The following is a 15,745-nucleotide window of genomic DNA, read 5'->3' as shown; positions in this document are numbered from 1 at the left end:
CCAAGGCTCTGAAATACCCAGATGGCTCCTCTGTGCTCTGATAATTACTCCTGGCATCATTAGGTGAAATTCTGAAGATAGGGGTGTCAGTGTAGCTTCTTCACTGTTAATCTGCCTGACTCATATTTGTGACTGCAGATCTGCATCCGGTAAGGAGGTGCTATGTCTGTGTAGGAGCTACCTGGCATAGATATCTCCTTCAGTTATAGCCTGGTTTTCTAATGGAAATGAATTCAGTCTGAGATTAAAACATTGCTCTGAAGCAGCAGAGATTTATTAGTAGATTTATTAATAAAGACAGTGCTCTTTGACTTAGTCCTTATTGCTCAGTGTTTTTAGCTTCAGGTCTATACCAATCTTAATTAAAATGTTTGGTTTTCTCTTAATTAAATGTTTGGTGATATTTAGAATGAAAGAATTAAGTCCAAGTCTTTGGACTATTTGCTGAAGTTATAAGGAAAAAAGGGAGAAAGTAAAGGTGGAAAAAAAGCGCATTGATTGGGAAGCTGAGTGTATGAAAATTTGGGAACCTGTACAGGTCAAATATCTGTATTAATCAGCAGAATTGCTCTTATCAACCAGATGATATAGCTCCTTTCCTTTGTCCTTATTGTATGCAGTGTTTTGGGATTATGCTTTATTCCTAAAATATATGTTTATTATATGTCTATCTCTATACTTGGAGATAGTATTTTTCTTGTAAATTTTGGCAGAGTAATGAAAAGTGAAATTTTAGAAAATCTTTTTTGATATGTGATCTTCCATTCCATGGCATTGGTGGTTAACAACCAACGTACTGCCTCCATGGGGTAATAAATTCATGTTTTAATACAGTTACGTATTTTGCTTGTAGTGCAGCAGACAGCTTCAAACCCTCAGGGAGGGCTTTATAAATCCGTCTGTCAGGTGCACTCCTTTGCTGTTTCATCCTCTGGGCATGATTACAGTATTTTGATTAAATGTTATATTACTGCAATACACAAATTATTTAAAATGCTAGTATTTTTTCTAGAAAAAAAGTATATAAAAGAACCCGAAATGTACGTGTCTGAAACTGCAGGCTTAACCTTTTTGTGAGTCCCAAAGCCATACTGCTTCACATCAACAGACATCTTCCAAGCCTGTCAACATGAAGATATACAGCAAAATGGCTCCAAAATTTTCTGACTAGAAATACTTGAAGTCTTTTTTAAGGAAGCTAATTTTTCAGTGCATTAAAGGAAATAAGTAATTTTTTCCTCATTTTTCCCCCCTGTTGATACCGTCAGTAGTTGTGAAAATTTAAGTCTGTCATGTTTTCTATATGTAGTTTTTTGGTAAGCTGATATATTCTGCCAGTAGCTGGCTGCTACAGCCAATTGTTAATTCCAGAAAGGCAAACTCCTTGTGAAAGCCTCCTTAGGTGTAAGTGCCCTGGCAGCCAGGAGGGCCAACCCTGTCCTGGGGGAATCAGGCACAGCATCACAGCTGGGCAAGGGAAGGGATTGTCCCACTCTGCTCTGCACTGGGGTGGCAGTTTTGGATACCATGGTATAAGAAAGATTTTTAACTCTTAGAGAGCATCCAAAGGATGGCAACAGAGATCATGAAGAGCCTAGAGTGAAGCCATATGAGGAGCAGCAGAGGTCACTTGGTCTGCTCAGCCTGGAGGAGACTGAGGGGAGACCTCACTGCAGTCTTGAACTTCCTCATGAGAGGAAGAGGAGGGCCAGGCACTGATCTCATCTCTGTGGTGCCCAGTGACAGGACCTGAGGGAATGGCCTGATGTCAGGGGTGGTTTAGGTTGGATATCAGGAGAAGGTTCTTCAGCCAGAGGGTGGTTGGGCACTGGAGCAGGCTCCCTGGGGAAGTGGTGACAGCACCAAGCCTGCCAGAGTTTAGGAAGCATTTGGACAACAGGCACACAGTGTGACTCTTGAGGATGTTTCTGTGCTGGGCTAAGAGGTGATATTGATGCTTGTGGGTCCCTTCCCATGTGTGGGTCCCCACAGCATATTCTGTGGTTCTGTATGTTGTCCTTTTACTAGTACAGAGGATCTGAGAAGGGTAGGGGTTTTTTTTTGCTATTGACATACTATATTCAACCCCTGTGCCTCCTTGTGCCTTGCCCATCTGCTGCAATTTTTATGATGCCAAATGTTTCTTTAACAGGTGCTCTGTTGAGCTCAAATACACATTTGGAACTGGAAGGGGGACCTAAGTTTAATGATGTGCAATTTCAAAGTGGCTTTAAGAAATCAGAGTAATTTGCTTCTGAGAAATTGCAATCTAAAACTAATGATCACAGATGTTCACTCAGGTATAAGAAATAATTACCATACCTAAAGTCAGAATACAGCTTTGCCATTCCTATCTTCCACTTAATGCTTCAAAGTATTGCTAACTTATGCTATTAGCTGTTACTTCAGAAGACTGCCCTTGGGATTGCATTAAAGAGGGTTTATAGTCCTGTGTTTTATGAGGATATATGCAACCATTTAGGAACTACTACCAAAAATTGATTAGAAATATGGATATGAAAAATTGTTTGAAGAAAGTGCTAGTTAATGCAGGGGATTTTTTTTAAAAAAAGGACAACTGTGTAAAGAAAGTTTGGGTGGTGGTGTTCAAAAATAAAAGCCAGGTGTTAGAAGAGGAATGATTTGAAGATGCTGGTTGTAAAAGCGTGTCCTGCCATATCTTCCTGAAGATAAAAGTTCAGTGAATTCAACCTGAATATATATCTGTTTGCTGTGGTAGGAGAGAAACTGTCATTGAAATAGATTTGTGGACTGTGGCATTCTGCCATAATGCAAGAGTGAAGTTATTTTTGGTATATAGCATTTTAATATTTAAAAGCCAAACCTTTTTTCAAAATTTTCTCCACATGAGATAATTATGGGTAAAAAAGGTTAGAAACCAGACAAAACCAGCATAAAATTGTGGGCTAGATTTTTTTTTTTTTTTTTTTTTTTTTTTTTTTTTTTTTTTTTTTTTTTTTTTAAGTAAGAGAAATCAGAAAAAAAAATTCAGGTTTAGCATAATGATGACAGTACACTGTTAATTTATAAAGAATTGAATAACATAAACATAATTCTTGAAGGGACTTTCTTTCATGTTCTCTAGCAAGGAATGAACCTCTCTTACACGAGGTTGTCAGAATATTCCTTCAAATTAAGATGGAAGCCTTTTATAAGGTGTGAACAGAGTCCGATCGGAAAGGTTCATTACCAGGAGGGAAAAAAATAGATAAATAGTGGAAGTGGAATGTGTTCCTAATTCATAGTCTGATATCTTAAGGTCTTGTCTTAACCTTCATGCTTCGTTAGAAGAAACATGTCCTATGAAAATGTAAATCTTAAGGAAAGAGAAGTGTAAATACACATTATCTGTAGAAGCTTATGAGAAGAAATGTCAGTTCAGACTCTGTCATAAACACACAAACAGATCAGGCCAAGATGTGATCAAGACTTTTATTTAACTAGTTTCTGCAAAACAGCCCTTTGCTTTAGAAGAACAATGCAGGCCAAACCTAAACATTATTAAATTATATGTTCCAAGACTGTAAATTTCCCATAGAAGGCTTTATTTTAGGAAAGATAAAACCCAATTGCTCTCATCTTAGCTCTGTACTGTCCCAAGGACCCAACTCTTTATTCATTAGAGTGGTCAATAATAACCTAAAGCAAAAGTTCAAAGTCTTAATCTAAATATGGCATCTTTAAAATTCCAGCAAGGAAATGAAATAGGAAAAAAAGCCCTGAACCTGAAAGCCTTGCTAATGGCCCACATATCTCTCAACCATGTGAAGAGCTTCTTTGTCAGTAAGACTGAACAGTGTGTATGTTGCTCTCTAGGTCTAGTGGAGTGTCTTATTAGAAAGAAGAGTTTAAAAATATGTATTTGACCAATCTTTATACTGTGAACTATTATTTAGGAAATGTTAACAACTCATTAGAATGCTTAGACAATTGAATGACAGCAGATTTTTTGGAGTTCAGGGGATAAGCTGAAGAACTTAAAATGTATTTTAATATTTTATTGTTTATCTCTGGATATAACAAACTTCTCAGAAAGTTATGCTGTCTTGTACTACTGTCAAGTAAATCATCATAAAAACATGTATGAAGCACCAGGAGATTCTCACTTCCTCCACCTGTCAATCCTAAAAGGGAAAATATCATCCCTCAAAATTAGTAAATGTTATGATATATTTTTACAGAAAGCTGAAGTCCCCTGCCTTCTGTTTTATGATCTACATTTTGTATGATACCACTTCAAAACCAAACTTGTCAGTCTGAAGGTAACATCATTAATGAAAGTCGTTCAGTCACTATATTTGTGATGCAGTCTTGAGACCCCAGGGCACTTTCAATTAGCAAGCAAGAATAAAGCTGGTTGAGATCTACATCACTGAGATAGTTTAAGAAAAACTCAGTGGGAAAAGATAAGCTGACAGTTCTAGTGTCTAATCTGTAAGTGCACACATGACTGCTGGTAGCACATTTCAGGCATGAACCAGGAAAGTCCCATCCTGTCAGCCCAGCACTGTAAGGGGTACCAGGATGTCTGTCATGCTCATTGGGGGCTCTAGGAATCAAGGGAATGGACTGGTTCAGCAGCAGAATTCCTTGTGTGGAGGGGCCAGGGACAACACATTTAGGAGCTTTCTTCTAACACATTTAGGATGCCAAGTACTGGAAGCAGGTAATTTGCTATGAGTCAGAGAAACAGAAATATATTAAACCCCATGTCTGGTAATTACAGGTGATTAGCATAATTGTGTTTCCTTCTGAGTATCTTCCATTTTTAATTCTTCTAGTTTGTATGTAGAAGGAATTTCAAAACTCTTCCTGATGAAACTTTGAACTTGGAAATTTTAGACATCTCAGTGTTAACTTCTCCCTACCTATTAACAAAATAATATTTTTAATATTTTCTTCCCAGTATCCTCCTAAAGTGGCCTCGACAAATGGATGTTAGTTCCAAACTTACTTCTAGAATTTATAGCCTAGCTATGAATGTTGTTTAGGCCAAAATTTAGCACAGATCATAAAGTGACAGAAAATAGGTTTGAAATTCCTGAACTATAAATAAAATTTGCGAATTTTCTATCTCACAGATCTTCAGCAAGTTAACAATCTCTGGATGATGTTGTCTCAGAAACTAGTTTTAGTGTAAACTTATTTTAAAAGACATAAAGATTGCATTAATATGCTTGGAATTTCTGTCCACCTTTCTACTTACTTACTTAAGTGTCCATCAGTCAAGGAGAAGCCAATTTGACAGGGGAACAATGTTCTCAAAGGTGAAGCACTTAAAAGCTTCATTAAAATTGTAATAGGAATAGAGAAGAGACAAGCTACCCTGGGAGAAAAATAATTCAGGAGCACCTATTTAGATACTAGAAATCCAAGTAGCAGCAACACATTCTGAGTTCTGTATCAGGCAGAAAGCCTCTTGCCATGGTATGTGCATTCAGGGCAAAGCAGGCTTCATTAATGCTAATGTTTGCAAACTAATTGTGTGTAGGTGGCTTACAAGTTTGTTTGTTCTGCACTCCTCCTGAAATACCTAAGCTTTATGCTGATACATAGTCCTACTCCCCAAGGGCAGAAGTAGAGAGGTATTCTGTTGAAACATCTAAGTTGAGAACAAATTTTTCTTTCAGTCCTCATCACTGATAATCAAAGCCTTCCTCATTCAAAATTTTCAGAAACAAAGAACTGAATAGGATTTGTCAGAAGGTATATTTTCAGTCTGTTTTTTGTGTGCGTTTTTTGTTGCTGTTTTTTTTTTTTTAAGGCAATGTTTAAAACTGACTAGTCCTCTCTATATGGACCTGTACTCACTATGACCCAAGTCACATTATATTCTCTTATAATTTTCCTTTCTCTTGCTTTTGCATGGGAATTCCAAACCAGTAGTCAGTGTACAGTTTTGGGGAAAGTTTGAATCCTATGCGTGTATATGAAAGTCCATTTTATACATTACAAAGAGATATACTTATCAGTTAGCTGAAAGATTCTCCAGTTTGTGACCAAAGTTTTAAATACTTACAGGAGCAATTAAAATGTTCTTTAGGTTTTCTAGTATTTATGAATCACTATATAAAGGAATGATACTTAATCTTTAGTTTGACACAGAGTCACTTAATCTTTTGGTTTTGCCAATTTGCTTAAAAATGTTAGCAAGATGAGAATTAACAATTCTTTTTCCCCCTCTTTTTTCCTTTCTTTGTAATGTTTAAGACAGAATATTCTCTGTGTCTACTTGATCAAAGTTCTCAATCCTTTATAGGTTTTCTAAAGCTACTTCAGAGCTTTCAAATAAAATGTGTTTCTTTTTGCTTTGAAAATAAAATAATTGGCAGTAGTTGTAGGAAATGCTTCTTGAAAATGGCTAGCAGGTTTTTAAATGCTTTATTATTTTAGAATAATGTATTTAATTTTGCTTTGTTTTCTTAATAGTTATAGAAGCTTTTGTCAAATCTAAAAATGTGATGAGGAAAGGGCAAAATAATGTGACTACTGTTCTTGTAGCTGGTTATAACAGAAATATACCAGGAAAATGAATGTTTATCTCACAGGGTAGGGCTGCAAAGTGTAGATTTTCCCCTGAGGAATCTGACAATATTTGCCTTTCCCCCCTCTCTGCTGTAGTATCTCTGTTAAAAGACTTCCCATGTGCCAACATGCATTAAACTGCTTTGGCAACATGAGAATTTTTAAGAAAGTCAGGTTCTGTCAGCTTCTACCATTGACCCATTATTACCCTGGACAAGTTCATTATTCTTTGTAGATTCTTTTTCTGCTGAACAGGAATGATAATAGTAGACTGTTTCCATGATTTCCACAAGTAGCTATCCTCTATAAAAGCTTAATTTCTATAGGCTGGTTTGCTATAAGTTTATTTAGGTGTTTTTGGAAGTAAATGGCATTAATGGTGTAGATTCCTTTTTCTTGAAGGATGTACTCTATTGGGTTTTAGGTTTCAACTTTTCTAAAGTTTATAAGAGACCAGCAATTTTAGAAGTCATCTCTTTAGTCTGTGAGATTTCTTTACTGAGAAATTTTCCAAATAGGACTTAATCAGAAAAAAAGATATATGGAATATTCAGTCTTAAAATTTTGAAGATTAATTTGTGTCAAGAAAAGGCCTGGTATTGGAAGAATTTCAGAATGTGATAATTTTGTCTAGTAGTAAAATTGAAACTTTTCAATTTGTAATTTTACACTCTAAATTAAACTCCATTATAAGAGTTGTTTAGTAATTTTTTCTCATCTGCCTCTCTTTCAGATTGTCAGATTGCATTAAGCCTTCATTCCTTCAAGGGGAATGCCAGTTTAACTAAGTGGTAGATCTTCCCCTTCTTTTATGTAGGTTAACTGTATCAGACTCAGTTTTGTCAAACTGTATAATTTACAATAACCATGAAGAAAGCAGTGTAAAAACTGGAAATACATTAGTCTTTAGAGAAATGTGATTTGCATATATATATATATATATAATATTTTTGGAGGAAATATCTGTGCTATTCAGTGGTAAGTTTCTTCATTCATGTTTTATCTGCTGCACTGGCCACTGTAGCATTACGAGAACCTGTTCTATCTCCATACTTCTGTCAACAGGTCTTGCAGTTACTCATCAAGAGTTCACTCTTTGCTGGAGCTGTGTTCGCTGGGCACAGTGGAGGTTTTCTCTTGAAGTGGTGGTGGTTTCCCACCTGCACATGTCCTTGCTGCTCTGCAGACCTGGGGCCTCAGTGGGCCATGTTTGCCTGTTATGCCAGATGTGCAATCCATTAGGAATTTGCACTGCCTCATTTCACACATACTTAACAAACAAAAGATTTCTGTGAAGTAGCATGGCTGTTGGCCACCTGGGACAAGGCAAAAATCCAAAGAGGTGCCCAAAGCAAAAGGTCAGATTCCACAAATTTGCCCAGTGCCTCCCCTGCTGCTTCCCTCCTTCTGCTCTCTGTATGAGTGTTGCACCTGATAAAGCACCACCCAACATTTCCCAGCAGGGTCATGAATCCTGAAAGCCTATCAGGAAATGATTGACAACTTGATGGAAGTGCCTCGGCTCAACCACGATGGCCAAACCAGGCAGAATTCCCATTAGACATATTTATCTAGGAATTAGTACAATTACTTTAATCTGCTGGACAAGTTGTCTAATCTCATAGGTCAACAGAGAAGAAGGTGTCTTTAAGAATGTCAGTGTTGGCAATGGAACTAACACATACTCATGGTTTTCAGGCATTGTGGAAAAATTGCGTGGGGTCAGACAATCACTTTCTAAATAATTTCTGAAATTTGTTAATCTTTAGGTTTTCATGCAAGACTGTGTTTAATGTGCACAAAGTGCTTGTTATATGATGTAGAAAAAAACATGTCTACCTTTGCTTTAAGTTGTTCATGAAAGTATTTCCTTGATAGTAGGGTCTTATAATAAAATTTTGGAAGACAGCAATATTTTGTACAAGCTCTTTCTAGTCGTCCCATGGCTGTACAAAGCAGGATCCAAAATGGACGAGGTAAAAAGAACTAAGCTAATTCCTAAAAAAAGCTATACATTCCCAGGTATATATGTTACATTTTCCAGGTTCACATTCCTATTTTAGCTTTGTTTCCAGGGTAAAGTATTGTATGAATTGTCTATCATAGTATCTATGAATAGTGCTCTGTGGCCAAGTACCATTTGCACAACTCCCTCTAGGTAAAAAGGTGGCTCAGCACTGTCCCAGATGGCTTGGCTTGTGAGAACAACTGGCTGGTCAGTCTTTCAGCAGAGAGATGCTGCTTTGCAAAGTACAACTCTTGTGGACATTCAGTAACTTTCAGTGTTTTCATATCAAGCATAGGTTAACTGTACGGAATGTTCTCACCTCATGTTCTTCACCATGTGTTTTTATTTTCTAGATGCAGTGGAGGATGTGAGTTAACTTTGAGATCAGTTATGTTGGGTGAATGATTGGGACTACATATCCAATAATACTTTTTTTTTTCAGTCTCTTTACAATTCAGATGTACAGACCAGGGAAGGCTTAGGGGAAACTTTTGACTTGGGATAACACAAAGACGATTAGTCAACCAAAAATATCTCCAAGTAGCTTCCTTCATTCTTCATTTGTTTATCCACCCCAAAAGCTAAGCTTGGATTTCTCAAAGCTGTTTTAACCCTCTTCAGACCTGCTGGAAACTTTCAGGCTTATCCCTAAGCAGGTAATGTTAATGAAACAATGAAGGTTGTTAATTCACAAAAGGAGATCTGTTTGTGTAAGCTGATGGTTTTTTCTGTTGGAAATTATCATGGTCAGCTAAAGAACAGTTGCTTTATTCAACCAGATAAATTTACAATTGCAATAGTAAAAAAACCAAACAAAACCACCAAAAACCCCCAAATCAATGAAAAAAAATGTAGTCTGTTTAGGTGCTGGTGAGATTGTATGCCTAGCAGAATGGGAGAGCTCATAAGTAGTTATTCTAGTAGCTTATCCAGCCAAATTCCTGCCAATTCACTGTATCTGTGCTCTCTCTGCCTTCAGTATCTGAAATTGTTCTTCAGTCTAAAGCAGTATGGTCTACCAAAAATGTCACTGTGCTGAGGTGTCACTGTCACCTCATCTTTAGTCCACTTACCAGCCCATTTTTTTCAGGGGGAGTTGTTTCACTATCACACACATGCATTGCAAAGCTCCTTCTGCCTTGTCATGCTTACTGCTGCCCTGTCCTGCTCTTCCCGTACTTCTTACCTATCTTCAGATGGAAGAGCTGTCCCAGCTGGGTGCTAAAGAAGGAGTTTGAGTTGGGACAGCTGGTGGGAAGGGTGAGGAGAGAAAGAGGGGTCTGAATTGCACTGACAGTCAAGGTATTGAGCGGCATGAGCAGAAGAGCTGGGACTGTCGTGGGAGGGTGAGGAGGGAAAGAGCAGTTTGCTGGAGCGAGCTTTTAGATCCTGCTTTGCTCAGCTGAAGGAAACACAACAGGTCCCAGGAGCAAGTTTCTGTACTTCATCCTAATCCCACCCATGTTTGGTTCAGTGACATTTCTTATTTTTCCTGAAAATTATCCTTTCTGAAAAGTTTTGCAATGCCCTTTGAGAAACTCGTTAAACTACTGGTAAAAAGTTTTACTAGGTATGTGAAGAGAAATTAATTAAATATTATCAAAAAAAGAACATAGGATTAAAAGAGTTACTTTATTGCAGAATTATCTAGTACATGCATTTAATCTTGGTAGGATGATCCCTAACCATGTACTTGATGCTTTTGCAACTTTGCAACTTCTTGGTGGATTTTTTGTTTGTGTTTCACTTCACTTCACTAACAGAGTTTTGGAACTGCTGATGGTTTTTTTTTCTGAGTTTATTCATTTTGCGTGCTCTCACAGTCTGCAATCCAAAATGTAGTTACTGTGCAGAGGAAAACAAGCATATTTTGGTTATAGATTTATTATTTTCTGAGATTTTCAGTGTTTTAACAGATAACTTAGCAGATATATCCTGGCTAGTCTGGTAGTTCTAAAGACATTTGAAAAATTTTCTAAAGACATTTGAAAAATACACCTACAAGCCAGAAGGATTTTAATCTGGGTCTTTATAATTTAACTATGATTTTTAGAGTATACAAAATCACATTGCTGAGTCAAAGGAAACAATTTTTCCTCCCAACTGTTTTGGGATGGAAGGAGAATTGTCAGCCTGTCAAATTACTTTAATCTGAGCAATTTTGATTAAAATTTGGAAAGAGCTTGAGCAATTTTAGTTGGTGTAAACACAGCCACAATGACATGTTCAGGACTGCAAATGTCTTTTCTTATGTGGAAACCTTTACTATGGCAGAGGCAAAATGAATTTTCAGAGGATTTAAAGCATACAATTCTTCAAAATACATTCCTCACTTGGTTTTAAAAATATCTTTTCTCCAGAAATCAATACTCTATGCATTTATTAAAACAAACTGAAATAGTCTTCCTTTTTTTTTTTTTTTTCCTCAACTCTTCCATTAATGTCTGGCATAAAACAGTTGAACAGAGGGGTTGCATAGTGACACCTAATATGTTTATACTTGAAAGAGCAGTATTTAAAGTACTCAGTCATGTGGATCTGTCCAGATCAAGAGCTCAGTCACAGCATAAAGGGTTTTAGGGGTTACATTTTTAACATTCCTCACATAAATACATCAAAGCTCAAGTATTTCAAAAACAACCCAAATTCTTTATGCTTCAACACACTGATGGATCTGAAGAAAAAGCAATATGCCAGTTCTCAATTTTTTTTCTTTTTTTGACTGAAGGACGGATATTTGTAGGAAAACAAAGAACTTGCACCACTGCACAAGGATAACGTAAGCATTAGCTAGATGGCACTGAAACATGCTTGGGCAGAGGTGTCAAACTGGCTTGTCTGGAACACAGTCTCTCTTAAATGAAATTTCAAGAATAAGGTGTCTCTTAGCTGCTGATTTTCCTTTTCTAACCATACTTATATATCCATAAGTCTTCATCTGAATGTGTTTTTCGTTAAAGCATGCTCTCAATTTCACAAGCCTTTTCTTATTCACTATGTATGTTGTCACAGAAAGACAACATAACATAAACAATGCTGAAATTTTTGCTAGCCATATTGCATTTTTTGTTTTTTATTTCTTTTCACAATTTGGAAGTCTGTATTTTAACATACAAAGGAAAACCTTTTCTGTATCACTTTTCTAGGCTATAGCCGTGGGAGGGACAGCATGCTTAGCATTAATAACATTTTAAAATATAAGTTCTACATGAATTGCAATTGTGGGATAAAAGAAAATTTATCTTCCAAGAAGTTAGCAACTGTTCTAGCAATAGTAGCTGCATCATCAGAAAAGGTTAGATACTACCCTTCTGTGAATCCATTGCTCTCTGGCTTTGTAAGTAATTGGGAAATATTCAAGAGACAGACTGGCCTAAAATGCAGCTTTCAGGTAGCTTCGGGGTAAAAATGAACAAATTAGGGCATTCAAAAAACAAAGCTCAAGCACTTTCTACTCATCTGTGCTCCTTTTTAGTAAAGAACTTTATTCCTGCAAAAGCTTTAGACATCCTACATTATTCTGTACACATTCACAGTAACTTAAAGAAATCTTAATGGACATTTCTGCTGTCTCACCACCCCCCTCCCCCTCATAAAGCTGCCCCTGTTGTCACTCTTGTGTTTGTAGAACTAATCTGCTGATGTCCTGAACCACTTGTAAACAAACAGACATTTGATTGAAGATTTTTATGGTTACATTTCTTTCAGATTTTTTGGGGGGTTTTTTTGGTTTTTTTTTTTTTTTGTTTGTTTGTTTGTTTGGGTTTTTGTTTGCTTGTTTGGGTTTTTTGTAAAGTTGGACTCTTAAATAGTCAAAATTGGTTATTAAGTTCTTGTCCTTTAAGAAACTGATTAAAAAGCAATAATTTAATCTGGTGGGGAAGTGGCAGGTCATGAACAAGCATACTCAGCATCTGCACACTGACATTGCCGTCCTGGGCTGGTGGAAACCCTTCCAGGGCTGTATCCTAGCTTAGATCCCAGGCACTGCAGTCCAGCTTTCTGGACATGCTTTTTAATCTCTGCTCTCTGTGGAGCTAAATTTCCTCCTACGTTGATTTTGCTTGTGACCTTAGAGAAATTGAAGGGTTTTGCTGTTAGCTTCAAAATGCTGTATGCTGGTTGATCTTTTCTATTTGAAAAATCAAATCTCTTATAAAAACAAGTTGGCCTTTTATTTAATGAGGTTTCTTTCTGTCAGGGTCAGTGTCATTTTTAGAACAAAGGGGAACCTCCCTGTAGAAAGAATAGTTTATTGACAGTACAAAAGAAAGCACCTCTTTGCATCTTGAGAAAGAACTGCATGCAATTCCAAATTGTGTGTCAGTTTTCTTAGCATTTTCTGTTTTAGATCTTAGGCCAGTAATGCCATCTCAGAGCTCTGAGCAATGTCCTGTCTGGATATTTCCATTAAAGGGAATGCACCAAGAATCTTTAAAACTTTTTTAGTGTTTGTATTTTTTTAATATAAATATTAAAATAAAGTAGAAACTCATGAAAGATACAGCAGATTTGCTGGGTGGTGTATATTCAAATAATTGTCTTTGAAAGCAGGTTTAATCCTTGTCTACTGTCATCCTTGAAAGGGAAAAGCCTCTTATTTTTCCCTTGTTGGATTTTTGTGGTCTCCTGTAGGTCTCTAGAAAAGTCTTCAGTTGTCTCTGAGATGTGGTTCCTTCTTTTCTCAAGCCTTGTATTTCCATCCTTGTGGCTCATTGCTTCCCCCAGCTTTCCTTGTTGAGCCCTGCACTGCAGCAGCATTTCCCAGTTTGGTGCTCTCTGAGAGCAAGCTCCCTCTTCCTTCCCAACATCCTGTTGAACCAGTGCATAATTGCCTGGTGAGACAAGCAGCCAGTAAGACAAGGAGCCCAGAGCTCTTTTGACAAGCCACAGCCCTTTAACAAAACATACACGTACGATAGACTGTGAGCGGTGAGCTACGCACTCGTAACATCTGTCCCAGTGAGAATCTCAGCTTTCACAGGAAAAACCCCAAACCAAACTGATATATGTAGTCATCATGGTTTTGGCCACTGCTTAAGAATGTAAACCTCTTTAATCTGGGATTTCAGAAAGCAAGTAACAAAAATTAAAATGAAGTGGGTTTTCTAGCCTTCCACTTATTTCTGTGATAAGATTCAAAGTCTGACTGTGGGTTTGACTGGAGTGAGGTCAGGCCCAGCTGTTCATGCTCTAGTCCAAGGGAGGCCTGTTGCAGGCAGTAGGAGGTGTTCTTCATAATTTAACTCTTGATTTAAACTCCTCTTTGTTTATACTTATAGTATGTGGAAAGTATGTAAACCTTGGCCAGGATGCAAAGGAGGAAGTAGGGACACAGTTGATTCTATACTATCGCATTACCCAAGTCGAAAAATTGTGTCTTAAGGTCTTGTTCATCTGTTGCTTGCAGCTAAACTGGATCCCTGAGTACCATCCTTACCTCCTTTTAGGTATACAATAACCAGTTTATGAGCAGAGTGTTTGTAAAGCCTGTCCAACCATGCATCTTTCCTTCTTTGTCGTCAGGATGTTTTATTCCTCTTGTGCTCTAGCACACCAGGGCTGCTGTACTGCATGGTGAGCTCTGAGCGATGAGAATATGCTCAAATAGATACTGAAATACGTATTCAGTGAGATGGTATAGCCCAGGTCTCCTCCAAAACAAAGGACTCAAATCATGTGCACTTGTGGCAGGCTTTGGAAGAGAATGTCTGTATAGTCTGGAATCTGTCACAGATAATGCATAGAGACTGAAATGTGGATATTCTGGTTTTCTTCTTAAAAAGGAGGGTTTTCCATAATTCTGAAAAATTACTGAGCAAAAGGAAGGAAAACACATTGTCTTCTTACTTCTGTTGGTGAAATTAAGACAAGTAAGGTTTCTGAGGAACTTGGAGACTAGCCTTGACAAAGTGGTGGTTTCTGTGGAGCCTCTTTACTTTAGAGACATTTCACTTTAAAATGTTTGAAATGTTGATACTTTTAAGCTGGTAGGTGATTAAAAATGAATTTTCATCATTGTGATATTTATATAATTTTCATAGTTTTCATCATTTTAGTATTAAAACCATTAATCTCAGAAATCACCTCATACAAACAACCCAACAATACATAGTTTGTTTCAAAGAACTACAGATTCTACTACAAGGTTATCTTTAGAGTTTAGTTTCTCTTTAGATATATGAATTGTGAAAGATGTAGTTTTTAATAACTGGAAAAACTTCAAGGTTCCTTCACAGAGACTCCTGAAAAAATTAGCAATTGTCATTTCTGCTCTGGAATTTATTTTGGCTAATGATTTTTATGTACTCTTGGAGGCAAGAAGGAATTTTAATGAAAATTGTAGGTACATAATTTAAAATATTAGTCTTTTCAGTCAGATTTTTCATCACTAAAATGAATATTGCTAGCCAGGTAAATCCATAATGTGTGATTATCCCTAGTCTTTTAAGGTTATTCTCATTTTTTTTTTCTCTAAGCAATGTCAAGAAATGGATTTTGTTCATTGATTGGCAAAGTTGAGAAGAACATGAATGACTAACAACTTCTGAGTTTTTTGCTGCTGTAAGTTACCTGATCTAGTTGATGATGGTCCTACTTATTGCAGGAGTGTTGAATTAGATTGTTTTTAAAGGTTCCTTCCAACCCAAACTATTCTGTGAGTTTGTGAATATTTACATGCACTTCCTAGGATGCCGTGTTCAATCCTGTAAGATTTTACAGCACACTGAGTATAAAATGGTGGGCAGCACCATTCTGAAAAGTATTGTTGCATTTCAGGGTAATGTTTGGCAGAAGCAGACAGAGAAAGGAGTGAGGAGCAAAGAAAGATGAAAATAAAGTCATTGGCAGCTGCTATATAGGCTGGATAAATATGCAACAGAAGCATGCTGGATGACAATTTCCAGATCACACAGTAAAAGAGTTCACTGCTGTCTGTAGTGCTTAATTATTTGTATAATAGATACTTATTTAGGGGCAGAACCTTCTTAAATTCCATAGAAAGCATAATTACAAATTCCTAATACTGTTAGGAATACAGTATCTGAATTTAGAGGCAGTATGGGAGTATCAGAGCAAAAGGAGACAGAAGGTGGTTAAGCAATCTGCTTAGTATCAGTCAGCATATCTGTGTCAGAGCTGGCGACAGAAGCATCATCTTCATCTGTTATCAGGTGCATTTTGTCATGG

The 15,745-nt window shown here is 37.0% G+C and overlaps 1 protein-coding gene across 1 annotated transcript in view; it reads left to right on the top strand.

Annotated features, from left to right (window-relative positions):
- The window catches only part of TMTC2 (transmembrane O-mannosyltransferase targeting cadherins 2), a 234,432-nt gene that overhangs the window by 109,379 nt on the left and 109,308 nt on the right, over positions 1-15,745 (top strand). The window lies entirely within an intron of this gene.

This window comes from Agelaius tricolor, unplaced genomic scaffold, assembly GCF_023055355.1.
Source record: "Agelaius tricolor isolate 1412-34295 unplaced genomic scaffold, bAgeTri1.0.p SCAF_3, whole genome shotgun sequence".
In the NCBI taxonomy this organism is placed as follows: Eukaryota; Metazoa; Chordata; class Aves; order Passeriformes; family Icteridae; genus Agelaius; species Agelaius tricolor.
The sequence above is the reverse complement of the archived record's forward strand: the minus strand, read 5'-3'. Positions and strand labels throughout refer to the sequence as shown.